Source organism: Rhea pennata, chromosome 2 (genome assembly GCF_028389875.1).
Source record: "Rhea pennata isolate bPtePen1 chromosome 2, bPtePen1.pri, whole genome shotgun sequence".
NCBI classification, from domain to species: domain Eukaryota; kingdom Metazoa; phylum Chordata; class Aves; order Rheiformes; family Rheidae; genus Rhea; species Rhea pennata.
The window spans coordinates 44,625,011-44,646,684 of record NC_084664.1 but is presented as its reverse complement, the minus strand read 5'-3'; the positions used below and the strand labels follow the sequence as shown (position 1 = coordinate 44,646,684).

Here is a 21,674-nt window from a genome sequence, read left to right as displayed (position 1 = left end):
CAAAGGCACGCCTGCGCCAGGGAAGGAGCAGCTGCCAGCAAGGACAGCATCACCTCTAGCACTACGACTGAATTAAATAATCATGAAATGGCAGCGCTGAAGGACTGCGCTCGCTTTCCACAGAGCGCCGTGGTGTTGCAGCGAAAGAAGAGAATAGGTCTGGGTGTCTGCAATACTGCACAGATCACGATCCCGCTATGACTCTGGACAGCCACTTCTTAAGATGGTTTAAATATCTATAAACATTGCCTGTTCAAGATTAAACAAATTAGCTGGTCTAACAGTGCACATTTACTAATTACTTCACCAATCTTTGGATAGTTTATCTGAGCCATTAAGCCTGCCTTGGTTTTCCCAGTAGAGAAAATACTTCAGGAATAACATGCTGTTTGTATCCTTGCTCAACTCCCCGACAACAAATATAAACTTCACCGCCTGCCGTCCTCTTCTCCGCTAAGAGAAGAGGAGCCCTAAGTGGCATCCCTCGCCTCCAGCCACCGGAAAAGCACAAAGGTCTCGGTAAACCTAGAGCAAAAAGTACCCTTTTCTCCACCTCACCTGGTCCTTCTGTATGAAGATTAAATAAGATCATCAGGGAGGGGTGGTAGACTTACACTGACCATGCCTGCTGGGCATTTAGGGAGCTTAGGCTGCTGGGAATGTCTACCTGATGCATCTCAGCAGCTGGTTAGTGCTAAAAGGTACCTCCTGCAAGGCTGGTCAATGCCGCTCCACCCCTCAAAGGGTCGCTGCACCGAGATCTGAAGCTCTGCCTTCCTCCTAGAGGGACGCACGGATGCCCCACACCACACAATGTAGTAAAAGATCAAATCCAGGAATCAGACACAGATATCTCACTCACAGGATCGCTAAGGCTGGCAGAAACATCGATTTTAATCAAAAGCAAATAAAAAGCAAAACAGTGAACCTTCAGAGGGCTGCCATGAGCAAAATATGTACAGCTTCACTTTAAAAGACTACAGCAACAAAATCTCAGTCACATCTGTACTAAAATACATTTGATATTGGCCACATTAGCCATCCTACCAGACATATTCCCACTGGCACGCAGTTGCAAATTGCATCCCCTTATACAGTAATGCCTAAGAGGATTTGCCCCAAGAGAGCGCTGACATGACTGCACTATTCCTCCCCTGAGGGTTTTTCCCAGCGGAAAGAAAGCTTAAATTTGCAGCTAGAGCTCTACATGGAGTACTTTCTCCAACAGAGGCTACAGCCAAAGGTGCTAAATTTATGCATCTCTACATACTCAGGACTAACTACACCACAAAGGGGAGGAATCTTGTCCTTTTTCTACTGATATAGTCCCTCCTATCACCAGTATCCTTGATCCAGTGTCCTCACCATACAGGGTTCGAGTATATGAATTGACATATTCTCAGACATTTAAAGCTTTCTGCATCCCTGCATTTGACTCTGAATTCTTAGGGAAATTCCTCATCAGTAAGTTTGAGGAAGAGAGATCTGAAATCCAGCCAAAAAAAAAATGTTTCCCCACATATCTCCTTCAAATCTTCCATAATAGGAGTCATTATTTTTATATTTATATATACACACACACACACATATATAAATAATATCTCCTATTAATTAAGTCTTTTTAGAAACAAAAATCAGAGGCAATACATAAGATACTGCAAGTGATACTGCCGTAAGTTCGTAAGTTTTAGGCATATATGGAGGCTTAGGCTTTAGATGACAAAGACCCACAATGTGCATGTTTAAATACCGCAACAGATTTTCTTAGGCCTGCCAAGTAGCGTTTTCTTTCCTCCTATGCCCCCCTGCTTTTCATCTAACGCATCCTTCTTTATGTAAGACAAATTTTCAGCTCATTTTCAACCAATAGATTCCACTAAGCAGTAACTGAAAAAGTAAAGAATAAAGTACAAAAAGAGCTACAAGACAATGTAGTGGCAATCGGGACTCACCTTCAAAACTGGCCTTTCATTTTAGTTAACAAGTTTCTTCCTTGTTATAGAAACAGGGACAATTATGTTCTCCGATTTTTAAGGAGGGTGGCTAAAAATCATTAGCAACACCTGCATCTGCAAATCATTTTGTAATGCTCTGAATGAAAGATGATAATAAATTGCACTGACATTTATGGAACATTTGCAATTTCATCATTCAAGAGAACACAGGGATTCTGGAAGAGAAGCATGATAGAAAATCTTATATGATAGGAAATAATATGGGTAGTTTGCATTTATATAGCTCTTACCACCTGAGAATATTAAAAAAAGACATCAACTGTATCTCTGAACATCTTTCACAAGACTCTATAGGCTTCTTACCTATCGTAGATCAGAAAAGGAAGACACAAAGCTGTGACTTTTGTTTCAGATCACCCAGCAGGGTAAAGGGCATAAGGAGAAACCAATTAGAAATTCCTTGCTCTACCTACCCAGCGACTTCTTAAATGCTGAAATACCAACAGCAGAAAAACATATATATATATATATATATATATATATATATATATAGAAAATAACAAAGTAGCACAGAAAAATTTATCAACATTGCAATGTGGGATAGGATTTAGCATTTGTAGCAATATACTCTGAACATAGACACAAAATAAGTTGCATAGCAAGTATGTAATTTATTCCTAAAGCAAATTCTACTGTAACTTAATTGAATAGAAGAAAAATTGTATTTGTATGTTAATAGGAGAACTCTATTCTATATCCTAATGAACTACAGTTAGTCTCCTTTGTTTCAGCTCCCCAAGAATAGAACTTACTTGTTTATTTCCTAACTTTTTCTTTTAATCTTATTTGTTGCAGAAATTTTAGGGAATACAAAGAAATAAAAATCAAAAAACTTCCTAAAGCCATTTGTTTTCAACACAAATGTTTATATTTCAGCATTAGCAAGTAGTCTGTCCCCCTTTAATTCTCCCCAAGATTCAGAACATTCTTAGCTGCAGAGCAAAGAATCCAGGTGGCTTATGAATAACTATCACTTTTTACACTACTTTTCTATACATGTTTCTACCAGCACACTGTTCTAAATGTAATTAAATTCTGAATAATTTGAACATAAAGAGAAGTACTTTCCTTGAGCCTAAGTTTTCTGACTTATTTGATTTACCGTTGGTAGAAAGAACTCATTAGCTGTCAGGTCAGTTGTTGAAAAGACCATAATGCCAATGCACAAAGCTGACATAATGAAAATAAAGGAAAGAATCTGGGCCAAATTCAGAAGCAATCTGTAAGGTAATGTAATTTATATCCACTTACGCTCACTCAGATTCCCCCAGAACTTGTTCTAGCCAATCTATTGTTGCATGAGGGATTCCAAATTGATGTAATTTATATGCCAAAGAGTCAGAAAAGCTATAAGCCCCCAAAGTCGAGGGCACTTAAAGTCAGGCTTTCCTACATACTCTTCTCTTCACTAATCTGTCTTGATTCCTCCCTCCTCTTACCTGTTCAGGTTGTGATTTATGCCTTCTAGAATCCCTGAGGTGCAATGGCCCAAGCAAGAGACAGGCCGTAGATAAACGAGTACAACTCCAAGGAAATCTAAGTTGATGTAACACAGAAGCTAGGAAAGCCAAGTGTTTCACACAGCCTCCCCATCACTTAGATTCAATTTGGGATTTAGCTCTTCACGTCCTCCATTACCACTCACAATTAAATTTGTGACTTAAATGATACAAGTAGACACAGCTCACAGGGCCTAATTTTAAGGCCAGATGGAACATTATGATGATCTAGTTTGACCTTCTGCATAACAGGAGCCATTGAATTTCACCCAGTAATCCCTGCATTTTGCTCAGCAAGTTGAGGATGAGTAAGACAGACATCCAACGTTGATTTAAAGACCTCAAGTAATAGGGTAATCTACCATGTTCCTCAGCAATCTATACTAGCAATAAGTTTTCATCACTTTCAAAACATGCACCACGCTGTCACTTGAATTTTATTGGTTTCAGCTTTCAGCCATTGACTCACTATTCCTTTTTTCTGCTAGGCTGGAGAAATTTCTTTCTGCACTACTTTTAGAGTGTATAGTAGATTGCCTCTCAGCCTTCACTTTGGCATCTCACATGTTTTCTAGATCTGAAATCATTGGGATGCCAAGAGAACACAAACATGATAATCAAAATAGTTTTAGAATCAGTTGAATTTGCACGGAAAAATATTTATATATGCGATCCTGATAAAAGCCTTTTCATTTAGAAAAGGAAACAGGACAGCTGGAATCTGGTGACCACAGCTTCCTCCTTCAGTTTCTGAACACTCCAGGATACTATCAGTTGATGTGTTTACTTTATTATCTCCACTGGGCTATCTGAACATACCAGGAGGAAGGGGAAGAAAGCCAGGGTTGCAAGCAGTTTTATTGTTGGCCACTGCTAACAGTTCAGTCCTCCAAAAGGTCTCTGACTGAGAGTGATTCTGCTATTCCACTCTGAACGGACACCAGATCACCTGGAAAAATGTAACGCATATCCAAAAAATTTCAGATTTTTTCACTATCCAATGATATATGGAGAGTATGTGGTCAGCAGTTATGCTGGTGGCGGGGACATTTTTTGGTTTCCCTTTGAACTACCAAATACAGTGTAGTAAAAAAATCCTCACCTCAAGGGAAATATCATTCCAAATTCCTGTACAATTTGGGGAGTTGTGGGAAGGCTTGAGAAATACACAAAAGGATGCTCCAGAGCAGCAGTCTCATCTTCTACTAACCAGTAAACAGGATTAGCCAGAATGGGATGTTTTAATGTGGTTTAAGTTCTAGTTTCTAAGCCCTACAAGAAGATTCATCAGATTATACAATATGCCACTGTTGCTTCTGATTTCAGAGCTCAGCATGCTGCTAATCTGTTCTGGACAGAAGTGCCTGATACTGCCTGTCCCAGTTGGAAAGCTGCTCAAGGTTTACACCCTATATGAACAAAAGGGCTGAAGTTTACCCTAGCTTGTTTTCTCTTTTGGTCAGAAATCTAATTCCTGGACAGAAACAGCTGGCTCCCAGCAAAGTTAACATTCCGCTATTATCCACCAGGATTAGCTGCCACACAGTTGGGAATTCTGCTTTCTGGAGACAGGCAGGAGCATCAAACGGAGCCCCTAGGAAGCGCGATGCTGCAGTGAGCCACAAAAAGCAGCCAGTGCCGAGCGCCAATTCAATGCTTCCTATCGGTTAATGCCTGTCATCCCACGGCCTCTTTCACCTCCAGATTTGGCCTCTGTCTGTATTTACATCTTCCCAGAATAAAATCTTTGCTTCACCCACCCACTTGGTAACTATCATTCACCTAGTTTGACTATGACTCATCCACTTCAAAAGCGTGCTGACTCACGGTCCTCAAAAAAGAAACTTGCTCAAAGAACGTACTGAAACGCGGGAACGCAATCCAAGTCATGGAAGAATTCATCTAAGTCGACCCAGTATCTTTACTAGTGAAAGACAAGAAAGATGTACATTGCTTGTGAACTGTTACCATCTCTAAATCTAATTAGCTCACAGTTATTTATAACCAAAATGTATTTCAATGGCCTGATTTCCAAAAATACTATGCACCCAGTAGCTCCCATCAATTTTCATGGGCACTCAATAGTAAAAACTAAGATGTGGCTATACATTTAGCTTTTGAAACAAGAATAGATAGCACATATATTCTATTTAGAATGAAACTCTTTTATTGGGGAGGGGGAGAGGGAGGGTGGAAGTGAACAGGCACTCCTTCGAGCACAAAAAAAAAGTAAAAAAATTAAATGGAAAATTTGTTTGGTTCTTTTCTTGCTGTAAAATTATTCTCGCACTGCACCAGGTACCTGGGGAGCAAGCAGAACCTCTCTCACTAGAGGGCCAGGCCTTCAGCAGCCTCCTACACCATGCCTGCCTCTCTCCCAGGAGCTAAGGTCTCCTCATGTCTCATCAAAACACAAAAGCCACTGGCTGAGAAAAGTCTCATAAAGATACGGTAAATCTGCTTGATATCACCTCTGAGAAAGGGAGGATGGACTGGATGACTTCTTGAGTTTTTTTCTAATACTGTCTGCCTTCCAACAAAAGACAGCAGTCCACTGAGGAAATCGAAAACTGCCCACTGCAAGCACACATGTTGTCATCCTTGCCCCTTTCCCCCAAAACTCTATCAGAATTTGTGCCTTCAGCACAAATTGCCCACTAAATGCATAGCTGAGTTCAAATATTTGCCTTAATATTCAACGCTTTGCCTTGAATTCTCTCAAGTTACCACCACCACCACTTCACCAAAAGTTACCAGAAACATCTATATTCCCTGAGACACTACTGGAGGGGGCTCCTAAAGGCAGGCAGTAAAGCTGCACAAGCTCACTGTGATGTTTGGAGCTCACAATCAAGTGAGATTAAAAAAGAAAAACAACAAGCAAAATGCCTACAGAACCAGTAGCTTTCTGAATCAACCACAGGATTCACTGCTACAGTTGAGTTTCTTCGATAATTTCTTCATGTTTGCATCCGAGAAGACACCCAGGCACATAAAGTAAGTATAAACTAATCAAGGTATTCCTCTAACATGCTGGAAAGTAAGATAAAGAAAACAACAATGCTATTTTTATTTCTCTCTGAAATTATTTGGAAAGCGTTAAGTACCTTGTTTAAACAGACAGATTACATAGCTGGATGGATAGATTAGCCACACAAGACTAATACCAAAATGGTTCAGAGTTGAACATCCAAACCAGTTAGCATATCCTCTGACTTTAGTCTTGCTAGTTTTAACATTTCATTCCCATCACTCACTTTTGTTTGAATCATTTTAAGGGCCAGAACACTGCATTTAGCAGTTCTTATGGGCTGATACTGAACTAGCACACACCATCTGTATAATGTAAATATAGCTGAATATTTTTCAAATATAGATAACACTGAAGAAAAAAAGAAAACCTCTGTAACACCTGATATTTGATAACTCGATCCCTTATCTGCTTGATGTGATGCTCAAAAACACATTTTGAAAAGCCTGTAATGTATTCTGACTTTAACAGTGGTGCTTCTTGTACCCCAAAACCTCAGTACAATCGTAAAAAAGGAAAATAAAGTAAAATGAAAAACCTTTAAAAGAATCTCCCCAAACAATCATTAAAGAACTACTTTACTATATTACTAATGTAAAATTAAATAAAACTTGTATTTTATTTGAAAAATGCCAACCAACGTATTTTTTCACCCCGTAAAAAAAGATGTGCCAAAGACTGCAAAGTACACCAGGGACTTCAAAGTTGCTATCAATCTTTATATAGAAGGCATTCAGATACTGCAGTGATGGGCAGCAGTATAAAACCCTGAGAGAGAGAGAAAAATAGATAAAATGCCCCCAGGAACAAGTTTCTTTCCAGGAAAACTTACTAAACTAAGGCTTAAATTGAAACAGTATTATTTTTCTATGTAGTGGCAGTTTTTCATCTCTTAACTCTCTATTGTTTGTAATACGCTCTCAAAATGAAATTTCTTTCCTAAAGGCCAAATTCTGCCAGCTGTCTTCCCACTGAATAATTCCTCATTGCGCATGCAGCGCTGCAATTTCAGCAGAAGGACTTCGGGAGTAACGTGCGGCTGCGAGCACCCGAGGATGTCAGAGGGGTCCGCGGGGACGCACCTCCCAAACCAGCAAACAGCCTCCCACTGGTGCCCTGTTGTCCCAGTAAATCATTTCTACCAACGCCAATGAAAAGAGAATCAGAAAATTAGTAGAACTAAACAAGACTAGGCACGGGTTCCTGCTCTCAAAAAGGAAAGATGCCTACCAGGGATTTTCCCACTATTAACTCTATGAGTAAGCAACAGAAACCACGACACTAGGCAGCAATAGGAAACACAAACCTAGAACTTCAAAATACTAATTGAAGAAAGTGAAAGATCGTCAATTGAATGGTAACCATGAAAACTCAGTCTAAAAACTCAAGAGATATTTAGGTCTGAAACCTACACAATAAGGAGGCATCGCACACCCATCCACCAGCTGGGCTCAAAAACCCTGACACCCCTCGCTTCCCCTCCAAAAGACATTCATGCTACTCAGAACTAGCTACAGGTTTGTGTCCAAAAATGGAAAGTTGGGCCTTGTCACTCTGAGAAGAGGAAACTTGGAGGGATGGTGAAGAGGTGCTAAAGACCAGAAATAACGAAGCTGGTAGTTGCACCTCCTGCGGCCGAGAGAAGCAGGGAGGAGCTGGATGCGTGTCCGCTTCCCTCCCTTCAACCTCCCAGCTCTTCCCTTAAAGGCAGCGCCAGCAGAAAGCTGCGCACCGGAAAAGTTGACATCAGCCTTTTGGCAACCCCCCGGCTCCTCATTTCTTCCAGTATAGGCAAAATAGGAAGCCTAAAATGCTGTGTATATAGCGGACCCTGGGCGGCTGACCTTTAAATTGCAAGCTTTTTAGAAGACAGTGCATTCTGCATTTTTTACTTGGGTCTGGCTTTTGAACCTTTTAGGTTATCTGGGTTATGCATTCAAGCTTTTCCTTGCAATCAAGAGGGAGATAACTGGTACACATGCACATATAGAGAATATATAAACCCTTTTAAACTAATATAACTTTAGGAATACTAAATTCCTGACACTTAATAAAAATATTAGGGCTAGTAACAAACCAAAGAAGCGAGTATTTTTCAAAATGCAGGTTTCTTAAAAACAATTTTTATGTAACTACAACAGAAGCTTCCATCACATTTTTTCTCCTCTAAGCAAATAATCACTTTCTGAGAGCCCTTGCGTCCCAAACACAAGATTTTTAAAAGCGAGTAAGGTAGATATAAGGGAAGATAGTATGTCCATCCTCATTATCCAGTGTAAGTTGCCAAAAAACAAACAAACAGCTAAGGTAAAGGTAAATTAAATCATTAATGTAATACTGCTAACAATATAAAACATTATCTGTAACAGCTTCTGAGGTATTTGCTTTCAAATCAGTACAGTATACCAAAGCTAGAAAAAAAAGCTTTTCGTTTTGTCTCCCAGCCCTGTTTTTCCCCCTAGAAAAAAATACATTAAAATGAGAGAAGATTTCCCTGTCAGGTTGTAACAGCTATTAAGAGGGGGGAAAAAATGTAACATTTAAGCCCTAAGGAGCTCCTGGTCTTCAAAAGTGCAAAGTACATACGGTTCTAGTTGAAGTTAATAGGAGCTGCAGGTAACCAGCACTTCTGACTCGGAGGCCCCAAGCTACTGCACAAAGCACTGTCCCTTTGAAACTTCAGCCTAACATTTATCAGCAGCCAACTTGCTGAAGCGCAAGACATATGCAACCCTTTCCTCCACAGTATTTACTTTTTAACAGCACTGAACAGTTGTGGGAAACACACTATAGCTCTAGTGGGATGGGAAGCAAGTATGAAGAAACGTCAGCTCTAAGGCTCACCGAGTGTGAGCCCCCGGCCACCGCACATCACGGTACTTCCAGAGCCGGCATCTGCTGGGATCAGACTTGCCGCCTTGCACTGACCTCGGCTGCTCCACTGCCTTGTCCAGCTCCATTTTGCTCACTGTGAAGTCAGCCAGCAACATCAGCTAAGACTTTATTTCTGAAGTGTTTGTGTACTGACATAAGGACCTCCAGAGAACTAGCCTTCGTTTCTTTTCTCTTTGCTGCCAACACCTGCAATCTGGCAGGCAGCAAAGCACAGGCGTGTGGCCACCAACCAGCATGGGTGGAGAAAACAAGGCAAAAGGAAGCCCACGGGAGCAGCATAAAAGTGGCTGTGAACTACACATGTGCAACTACAGCTCTAAATATTAGGAAAGAAAATGAAAAAATTAGCATGAGCTAAGAAGGCAGAGCGACTTATCCCCGAGGTGGACAGAGTAGCAGTAGACAGTACACACAAGCAACAGCCGCTAGTTACCACCTAGCACCTCGAGCCTGGCACTGCTCTGCAGTGCAGCCTTCCACGAGGCACTTCACTTTGTTCTACTTCTGCCCCCACATTGCCAGTCTGGCTTATTTACATTGCTCATAAGCCCTTGCCAGCAGGGACCATCTCTTACCCTGGTTTTGTATGCTGCTCAGTACAAAAAAATCTGCGTAGAGGCAGTACTGCAAACAATAAAACATCACCAAAAGACAAGCAAGGAGTAAGACAGGCTTTGGAAATACAATTAAAACACTATTAAAAAAAAGGGGGGTGTGAAAAAAGGTGCAATGGTCAAATGGCAGAACAACCACCATGACATACACATAAGCACTGGGTTAAAGAAAAAGGAGAACCAGAAGAGCTCTCAAAAAAGGGATGAAAGAACAAATTAAAAAAAAAATCCAGAAAGCAAGAAGGAAATGGTAAAGAAGCAGATTTGCTTAATCACCAAGTCTTCTGGCTCTCCTTCCACTCGCTTTGTGCTGCTGGTGCCCACTAGCTGTACCTCAGGCTTTTCAAGGACTTTCCTTTTCACTTGATCATCAGATCACCTCTTTGCTACTCAGACTGGGTTAAAAAGAAGGCAGAAACTTATCTGTCAATCTCTTCTGAGAGCAAACGAGAACGTGGAAAGGAGAAGGAAGGAAATAAAACTCACATATCCTTACCTCAGAGTAGCTGACTGGCATGGAAAGGAAGTTACCCACCAAAAACTAAGAAACAATAATAAACTAGTAATTTATTCCCTTGCTAAAGAACAGGGAGAGATGAAGAACTGCTTAATAGCAGCCAACTTCACAGGATACTGTTGGAGCATGGTGGTCATATTTCATTGTGTGACAGACTGTAAAATCACAGTCTACACCTTTGTGGCCATTAGTACAATTCCTTGTTCTGCTTTAAAAACACATTATTGAATCCACCCTTGTTTCTGGTGTTTTAGCAGAATTATTTAAAATAAAAAGCTTTGGATACTAGAAGTTATCAGCATCAGGGTTATCATATCCACTGCTCTCATTCACAATGTACGCTTGAGTCAAAAAAGCCATCGTTTTTAAATATGCAATTAATGCCAACACAACAGTAAGTGAAGCACATACGATAACGTTACAAGCCAAAAGGGGAGGGAGGAAAAAAAAGCAATGACAACAAAAAAACTAAAATAAGTCCTGGCAAGATATAGAGCGTCAGGCATGAGAAATTCAAAGCCAGTTGGCGTCGATGAATATGTATTTATCAATCACTATTTAGCTAACACTGATCAGCAGATAAGTTCTTCGGTATTCCAAATTCCCTTGCTGATTAGCAGGGTATAGTAGATTGCGATAATTGTCCTGAAGTTGGACTCTGACACAGACCAGCTCTTACGTGATATGGATCAAATCACGACAATTGTTTCTAACAACCTTCCCGTCGGTGCCCTACGGCTCAGCCTCACAGGGGCTAAGCCTGGGAGAGGGGTCTGGGCACTGTCCAAAGGAGTTCTCCCCTGCTGCTGTGGAGGGTGAAGCAATCCCTGGCATCCTTATCCAGGTGTTCATCAATAGTTCTTTTTTTTACATATGTTTTGGAAAAACTCTGAGCCAAGCTCAGCTTGAATCGCTACAACAGTGCAAGCTGGGCCCAGATACACCCCTCATACCACTAGCCACACACCACAGAGCCCTTTTCTTGGCTTCGTAGCACGACTCCCGACAACAGCCCTCACCAACCCTTAAACAACGGGGAATTCCTCGCCTTTAGCAAGTGCGATTTAAAGGCCCGTTTACACTGCTCCATTTATTTTCTTTTCCAGTATAAAGGAGAAGAGCTGTGAAGGTGTGCTTTTGAATCAGCAAGGCTGACTCAGCCTCTTATTTCAGGCAAGCAATTTTTTCAAAGGGCTCTGTAATTCTGGACGCCTCATCTGGGAAACACATTGGGCCTGACTTCAGATGATTTCAGAACCCCATTTATCGGGGATGGGGGCACTCAGGGGTTCTGGATAACCAGAGAATTACACGCCACTTCTGCAAACATTAGCCTTAGCTTTCCCAGCTTTGCCTCCACTATTGTATCACTTGCTCACTGTATTTGCTCACCTAACAGCAGCCTTCTTCACTTCCCAATTTTGCCTTTAAGAAGAAGGTGTGGACACCACAGAGGTCTATCCTAAAACTCTTGACAGTCTGTTACAGGCTTCTGGTTAGGAAGCTGAAGCCATTATTTGCATGCAGCCATTACATGAGCAAATATGGTGTTTAAGGTACTTCTCAGAACAGGTTGCTGATACTAGTTAATGTTTATACCACTCCCTGAAAATTGAAATGACTACTACATGCTAAATATTACAATCACGAGGGATCCACTTCAGTAAAAGGACGGCAGCAAGTGAAGGAAACAAAACCTATTTCTTCTGTCCAGCACAATTATTGCCAGACTTATGCATACTAAAAACTTCCAATAACCTACATAACACAGTAAATTAATGTTTACGCTATTAAATTTAGACAGTCTTATGCTGAAAGCTTTTCAAACTACAGGAAATTACACGTTATGCAGGGACAACTGTATACAATTACACTGATTTTGCAAAATAACAGACATATAAAGCAGAAAGCGACTGGCCAGAGAGGCTTCTAAATCACACAGATAACAAGTATGTCCTGCCAGGGCAGTAGTATGTAGCTTCACCATGATTGTTGATAGAAAGAAAAACTATTACTGTAATCTTAAAACTCAGGATGACACAGAGCATTGCATACCTTGGTCTGTGAGAGAAGAGACACGTTGAATTACCACGCACAGCTATGGCTATTCCAGAGCCACCATACATCAGCCAGGTTTATCATCAGCCCAGTTGGCACCACCAGCCTGCACCCACATGAAAAGCACCACTGAAAAGGACATGTTTAGCGGGAACACTTGGATCAAGCCCAGTGTTTCTTTAGGATGCGAAAGCTTCAAGGAGATGCAGAGAGCGTGCATGCAACCCTGTGAGCGTGATGCTCTCCCAGGCAGAAAGCTCCCAGCTGCTTTGCTAAAGGCCACAGCAATATGTCTGCTTTATGGCTGTTTTCACAAAGGACTGTTTAACAGTACTTAGTGCAGCTCTACCTTGACACAGTAAATGCTGTCTTAATACCGCCTAGGTGAAGCATTTAGCTTACCTAGCTGCGCTGAACGCTTTGTCAAACATCTGAAGGACTGCAGTGCTGCTGACTCTTTTCTGATGTCTTTCAGGTACCGTACCAAAGGTAGGGTTTTTTCATCAGAGCAGGCACGGGCTTGTATAAGAGCCATCAGTCCTATTCTTTATCTTCTTCATTGTCACCTTCACAGCTCTTTTCATCACTAGTTGCCCTTTCGCGAAACAATTTCAGAAGTGTCATTTACACACTAAACAAGTATACGTTATACAGCTCAATTACATATGGCGGATTATTGGTTTGTGTGCATCAGCTACAGCAGAATATAAACAGCTGTGAATGCACAGTTCAGTTAGTACTAAAAGAGTCTTGTCTGCAATTTTGATCTTGAAGTAAATCTACTGAAAAACTTAGCTATAATTAGGCTGAAAGGCAGATATGATAATCTGGAACGAACATTAAAAGAATGCTGCCAATAACACCATCTACACAAAATACCTTGTTTGGTTTGTCTTGAGTAGATAACGTTTTAAAGACAAAATATTCTGACTCACAAGTGACATGACCCTGCTGTTGTGTGTTCAAAATAATCAGAACTTGTATTTTAAACTGTGCATTACGCTTCATTAACATGAAATCATCAGCCTGAATCACAGACATATTAGCTGAGCTCCAAGTGACCTAATTCAGTTTTATTATTTCATAGTTTGTTAAAAGCTAAGAAACAAGAGCTCACCAACATGACTCCGACACCTCCCATCCTGATCAAAAGATGTGGGAAAAAGGCCGCGTACTGGCACCAAACCAAATCTATCATTATAAAATGGGAGAGCAGAAATAAAGACTATTTCCCATTATCCCTCTCCCTTTGTAGCAGCATCCATCAGCTTGCATGATACCAACACACTGAATTTGTTTATAAGCATGTCCTCCAATAAAAGGTCAGGTATTTTTGAGGAAGAGAAGAAAAGGATTGCAGCCTTTGTCTGATCAGAAGCAGTTCGTCCCCTTTAAAGCAAACTCAGTAGCAATATTCTTTGAAGACCAAAAGGAGAAACAATTCCCAACCACACAGAAAGAAACCAACTAGTCCCTTACATGGCTAAGAATTGCAATGCCATTTCTTTTTTCCAAAGCCGGAAGAATTAGAACAAGAGGGAAAAATAGAGGAAACTTTGAAGAGATAGATCTCAGAGCACCAGGGAATTCACACAGGCACATCACTAGCTTTAAGAACTGCCAAATACTTTTTTTTTCTTGAAAGAGGAGGCGGCCCTCTCTCCTCTTTCAGGTGAGTCCCTGAAATCTAGATTTTCACTCTCCTACAGTCACTATGGATACCCAGCTTTATAAACCTCTTGCGATGTAGCGGCTCCTGCTCTCGTGAACCACCTGCAGTTTCCAAATCTCCATTTATCTCATAAGTCCTCACAGCAGCACCTTGGGGGTTTTGCCAGCTCTGGCTCTGCCCTCTCCACCGTTATCTCCAAGCCTTCAGTTTGCCTCTTGCCCACCAGTGAGCCTGAGCCAAAGGCTACAAGCATCTCGCCCTGGTGGACACCTCTATCCCACTGCATTTTAGAGGTGCCTCCATTGCCCAGCAAAGCAGAAAGGTCAGGCCTGCCAGCAACAGCGAGCACGGGATGGTTCAGCCTGGCTCATCTCTAAATTTAGTGCTGTAGAGGAACAGGCTGCAAACAAGAGTACAGGAGTGGGGAAGGATACAGGACAGAAGCTGAGCAAGCAGTCAGTTTAAAAAGAATAAATGATAACGTGCTGGCCCATCCATAAGGACCTCCTGCTCTTTGTGGCCACCCGCAGCAGATCAAGTCACGTCTTCCAAATTGCAACCTCAGGATTTAGCCTATTAATGCAAACTCTCAAAATTAGAACAAACTGCTGCTTGATTTATTCTTCAAGGGGGGAGGGAGGGGAGAATACAAATCCGTTCAACAACTTTTCTTCTTGAGTAAATTTGAATCACTCAGGAGTGACATCACTTCCACTACATGACAGCCTATAAATCAACACCAGCCACATGGTACAATCCATAAAACATGTGTCACGGAGACACCAATGAGGAACAAAATATCAGAGAGCTCCACATCGTAAACATGCAGTCTTACGTGTCTTCTGGCTTCTACTATGATCTATATAAATTGGGCGGTTTATTTCATTCATTTGAATGAAGCCAACACAGTTAACAGAGGAACCTTAAACCAATTCTGCACAGCTTCATCTGTAGAAATTTACTATAAATGAAACATTTAAAAATGGTAGTTTTTCTTTTTTCATAAATGACCACATTTGACACTGAAATTGTCTTTACAGCATATGAGCAGAGTGGGAACTTATTCCCACAGCTGTTACAAACAAACAAGCAGGCAAGCAAACAAACAAGGAAGAAAAGAAGAAAAAAGCAGCAGCCCTTTACATCCAAAAGTAGGAAAAATAAACTCTTTCTCTCTTCTTTAACAACGTCAAGTCTGAAAAACCTTTCAGCCAGTAAGAACTTCCATAAGAGATTAGACTTTGCTATAAGCCAACATAATCAAAAAGGCAGCATGGCTATAGAATACACCAGGAATCTCCAATTTGCGACTGTGGATAGAGAAAGTAAACTTTCATTTCTTCATCTAGAAACATTGTGTTGTCAGGAAAGACCTAGGCAAAAAAAAAATGAATTGTTTCAAATTTCAAAGTGGCTACACGGTATCCTTATCGCAGGCATTACATAAATACAAGGAAAACCATCTCTCAGCTCTATCCTTTACTTTTTCTGGACAAACCATGCTTACTTTCTCACAGAAATTGCTAATCGTCATTATATGCACTGGACTCTGTGCTAGACATATCGTACAGCAATTAGACTTCCACTACATATAAATCATATTTCAGCTGTAGGAGAGAAAGAAACAGGCAGAAAGACAAAGAATGAGAAGCCAAAAAAAAGATACTCTAAAACATACATCAAATAAATATTATAGCCATAGAAAAACCCCCAATGCATATGTGCTTGTCCACTTGCTCGTACGATGTAGAATCGGTTTGATAGTCAGTTCTCGTTCTTTTTGTGATGCATCTGTATTTTAAGACACTGCATATTGCTCAGCTGACCTGGTTTTGCCATAGAGAAGAATAGGTGCTCCATGGGCCCGATTCTGTATTCCTGAAGGCAACTGGAGTCGTAACACTGATTTTTCAAGGGAAGCAGAACAGATCCCCATTGCTGTAACTTCTATTCAATTATATAACTGTTAATCAGCTACTAAAAAATTTTGGTATGCTGTTTTCTGCATCCATATACATAATTCTCAGTTTGATACACTGCACATTAAGAGCAGCTCTCTGTGTAAAAAATGTTTACTTCTAAACTTCCTTCCAACACTCAATATTGCCCGTATGAGTGTGAAAGCAATTCCAAAATACCACTACACAAACACTCACAATATACACTGTGACAATATTTGAGTAAATCACTGTTCTCAGTTTCCCTTCTCTGCCCATCTGCAGTCTTTGGTATGGAACAACTATATCATAAAAGCTCTTATTCACACATGCTTTTGATATTACACTATTTAATCACATACAGCTGTAGCTGATGAGACTGTTACAAAACACAATTTTAATGCAGCACTGGAAGCAAGTTCTGGAGACACATCAACCATTTTTCTCTACATAAAATTTCTCACATTAAAAGACTTTTCTTCAAGAAAAACAAAACAGAAAAAAAAATAATAAAAACAGCCCACTGATTTTTTAAAATCCACTTCTCTTCCTGGACAGTCTGGAATGGGCCTGTTTGCAAGTGAACTCAAAAGTCCCTGCCTGGAGTATAGATGACGACAAACCCATTTCCCCCTCACTCCCCAACATGCACAAAAATAATAATTTAAAAATTCTGCTTAAAATTACATGCAAAGAGAACACTATCCAGGCTACTTACAGCAAGACCTGAAATGAACTCAGGCATCCTACTTGGAGCACTTCTTTTTTTTAATCCAGTTTTTAATTCATGGAAATTAAAGAACCGACAACCTGACAATTTTTACAAGATTTTACAACATCTATGCAGCCTAATCTGGCAAATGCTTACAACTCCCATCTTTTCTTATGGAAGTAAAACATACATTTCCAAATGAAAACTCCATAGCATATAGTAATACACAAATGTTCTGAAGAGTAAAAATTTGAATTTTCTTTTCCCACCACATTTTTTTTTAATTTAAACAGACTTACACTGAGACAACACATGAAAGGAAAATCAACTAAGAGATTCAACATCGTTTTAATATGTCATGGTGTCCCTTACAGCAAGGAGAGTATTTTTATCAGGGCAAGTAAGGATAGATGGCAAACAGTAATGGAAAACAAACAAGCTCATATATTTCTGCAGTTTTCAGGAGAAGGTAATTTCTATCTTCCTTATTGTTTAAAACAACTTGCGAAATACTAGAGCTAGATATTAATATTACTGTCAAAAATACAACCAGGCTTAAATATTTTTAAATTGCATTTAAACATATTCATACGTCTTTACGACAGCTCTCTGAGGCATTTAAAACAAGCTACAATGTGCCGAACCAAACAAGGGCTAAGCGCGACCCAACTTCATTCCTAGAAATGCATTTCTCTATTTGCAAGCGTTTGCCTTTACTTTGGCACTATCACATGGGCTCCAGCTAGACTTTTGAGCTCTGGCGGCCATCCAAGCTGCAGATGGTTGGAAATGCAGCCTGAAAGCAGTGTGTGGTTGATGAATTACTCCTTACACCTGACCCCTGCTTCACACCAGGCACCAAGCGCCATCGCGACGCCACCAGCCAGCGAAGCCCCGGCGGGCAGCGCCGGCACGGCAGCTCGGGCTTCAAGGCCTTCTGCGCGGCCAGATGGCCCAACGCGGGCAACGTGGCAACCGCGGCACGCGGAAACGCGAGCGACAAGAGAGCGTGGGGCTGGTAGGAACAGGGCGAAGAGAGGCGAGAGCTTCGGGCAGGTGCCGAAAATGCGCTTTCTAAAGGAGGCCTGCTTGCAACATGCAACTCAAAGAGGGCCCCCGATTCCTTCGTGCCTTGAAAAAGGAGAGAGAGAAAAAAAAAAGAAAAAAGAAAAATAGAAAAAGGGAAAAGAAAAATGGGATTTCATACAAATACAAAAACCCAAATGTGTACCCACGAAGTGGTTTTTTGAAGTTTAAATTCTTCTGGGGTGCACCTGCTTTCATTCCCCAGTCCTTTTTTTAAATTAAGTTGGAGCAAATATCTATCCCTTCATGGACATGCTTATGAAGCCATTCTTGCCTGCAGGCCAATTTGCACACTCTTCACATCTGTAGGGGCAGGATTTTACTCATATAGGCATTAGGAAATCACGCTTCTTCCTTCTGCACGCACTCACATACTCACTAGTGTGAGTGTGTACTCACGTACAGAGATGAATAAGCCTTGCTGGTACCCTAAATGGCCACTCACGCTTTAGGGTGTTTCAGCCTTCTAATTGGGTATCAGAGTCAGCACCATGACAGTTAAAATACCAAACCCAAACCGTGAATAACAGTAAATACCCAGAGAACGCACAAAAGCAAACTGCATGGAAATAGCTGCTAAACCGGCATACTTTTACCCCAAATACAGGTTAGACCATTGTAAAACAAATAATTCCTGTTGGCAGGTAACTGTGACATCTCCTCCTTTCTACCCAAATGAGTCATTTTTTTTTTTCAGTAGACTTTATGAGAGAGGTTAAGACATGGTGTCTGTCAAATCAAAGGGACTCCTTCAAATGTATTCAAATGGCTTAGGTTAATTTTTTTTTTTTTGTCTTTTCATATCATTACATGAAATGTAATGGTGCTCAGTTTTGTCTTCCATTGTGAAAAAGGGCAAAGAGAAAAGAATTTGCTTTGGTAAGCAAAAAACTAAAGAAATAAATTCAGACTTCTGTGCAAGATTTGGCATCATTATCATTCTGTAAGTGATGATTTACAACGCACTTTTGTAAAACAGTTGTTTTAGTACGTATGCCATCAGCAAGGACGCAACTAAGGAAGTTTACCTAATAGCCAAAAATAAAATAAAAGCTGCTATAGATTCTCATCAGATATATGTGAACTGAACCTATCTCCTTGAAATATTTGCAGCAAGAACATGAGATTATCTTTAATTTACTACAGTAACAGAAAGATGTTTGTTTTGAAACAGATCCATAGCACTCCTAGAACAACTAGACTCTGCTCTCAGGATCTACTTAAAGAAGTTCAAACACTACTTCCAAACTGCAGTTGTCACACAGTGTCAGACCAAAGGGAGAAATATTAAGCTATGTTTTCCCCCTAACTCACTGCTTGTCCTTAAGGGACATGTTAAGTACCTTGTAATTGTCTTTTAAAATTTGAGATTTTTTTTTTTTTTTTAAGTTTTAGATGACACTGGTTTTGTAAAAGCCTGCAATTAAAGTTTTAACTTCAATGGTAGCATCTGATAATTAAGGAGCACAAGTAAATTGAATAATCAGAGTGTGTGCTTCATGTTCCACAAAAGACCACGAAACATTTTAAAAACTCAAGTCAATCACACAAACATATGGAATTCATTTTTCTATTTATAATTCTATTGCTTGTATAGCTATTCATCTACACCATTTCTGCATAACAATATGCTAGCTACATTAGAAGATACAAACACGGACTGCACACTTAAATCCTGTGCAGCTTTGTCCTCCCCCACAAAAAAAGATGTGATGTACAATATGGTACTTTTTAAAGAACGGTTGAGACAACTTCACAGTAGAAGTGAAGCTGAGGAAACACTTCACCCAAATGCGTTGAAGAACACAAATTTCAAAACTTTGCCCGTTTAACATGCTGTCGTTCAGTGTTTCACAAGCTGTACACAAATGCCACAAGAATGCCTAATTATTTATTCTTATTTTCAAATGAATGCACCCCCTTCAGAGCGTATGACTAAACCTAAAAAGACATTCTTTCTGTAGAGCCGAATTCCACAATGTTTAGTACAAAAAACAGTTTCAAGAAAATAAGTTGAAGTTCACAGTACAGTTGGAATCATACAGCGGTTTATTAGTATGTGTTGTTCTGATAGGCATGATAAAAGATGCAGCTCTCCACCACAATGTTATTTGATTACCCGAATATTAGCTTTAGACATACAATGGATCTAACTGCTTTAAAATGTCCCAGAAGCTGATGGTTAGCTTTAAGGTAACAAAATCCAGATGCTGCCTGTCTGCACTACTCTAAATTGTTAAGGGCTATGGAAGAGAAAAAATTGTATGTGCGTGTATATATATATGCATGTATGTATGTGTTTATTATTTAGGTTTTATGTGTACATTTAACTGTGGAGAGAGGAAAAAAGAAAGCCATATAAAATATATTATTGATTGGGAAATTTACCTGTCCTTACAGCAATATAACATGTGTGCAAAGACAGACACATACGACTTTTCACAAGGTTGATAATTTTATATCAGTTATAAAAGTGGGTTTAATTTATTTTTTAAAGCATCAGGTTAAAAGAGCCACTGTACAGAAAAGCTATTGTTACTATTTTAAGCTCAAATTCCTGGTTAATTTTCTCAAAAAGCATATTTAATAAAATACAATTTTTAAAAAAAAAGAGTAAAGGGGGGGGGAAGACTAGCAAAATGTAAGCTACATGAGTACAAGGGATGGAATGTCCAATATTTCTCCTCTAATACTCGAGGCTATTCTTTCAAAAAAACACCATCAATTGTTTCATGTCCTTGGCTTGCCAGGTTTTGAGGAATAGCATCAGTCTGCGTCCCCGAATCCCCCAAACAGTTAAAGCTATAGGCAATATTGCAGTCAAGCTAGCGACGGGCTGCTGCTGCAACAGCAACAATACACACTAAATGGTCACAAAGGTAAAACGCAATTTGGATCGACCTTGGAAGGAAGAAAAAGAAAAAGCGATAAAGATTGCTCCAAAAGAGAAAATTTTTTAAAAAAACTATGTCTTATACAAATATCCTGCATGATACAGTGAAAGAACCAACACAGCAAACAAATGAGAGGTAACCCTGTTGCGAATTACACGGCTATAATCATATCGGGTGGCTCTGGTGTCACTGCAACTCAAACCAGCCTGATTCTCAGTTCGGCTATTAGTTAATTTATATAATGCAGTGGTCTGGCTATAAACATTAGTAGGAATGTGATTTTATTAGCAAAGAAATGTAAGTTATCCTTTCAGAGCTGCAACCAGATCAACGTGTTTCGAACCCAAAGCGTGGACAAGTCGGCCTCCCCTATGGCACTTCACCACACACACGTCAAATGTCCCATGTGTTCAATTTGCCAGAGAGGTATAACGTGGGCATGTGTACGCAGTGGCGGGTGCATGTGTATGTACCTGTGACCCTGGCTTTTTTGTGTTGCCTTAAAGAATATTAGTTTATCAACTGAAACTGTTAATCTGTGGCTGCTGAGGTCACACTACGTTGGTTTTTGTTGTTGTTGTTTTGGGGGGGGGGGGGGGAGGTTACAGTGTCTTAACTGGGTTTCCAAAGTTTCGTTTTTAGGGATTTCTTTTGTTACTCTCCTTTGGTCACAAAGGAAATCTTTTCAGAGAGCAGACTATTATACAACGGCATGAGAAAAAAAAAATACAGCTTTAATTAACT

The 21,674-nt window shown here is 40.2% G+C and overlaps 1 protein-coding gene across 7 annotated transcripts in view; it reads right to left on the bottom strand.

Moving 5' to 3' along the window:
- Window positions 1–21,674, bottom strand: part of RBMS3 (RNA binding motif single stranded interacting protein 3) — a 700,426-nt gene that overhangs the window by 418,605 nt on the left and 260,147 nt on the right. The gene's annotated exons all lie outside the window — the stretch shown is intronic.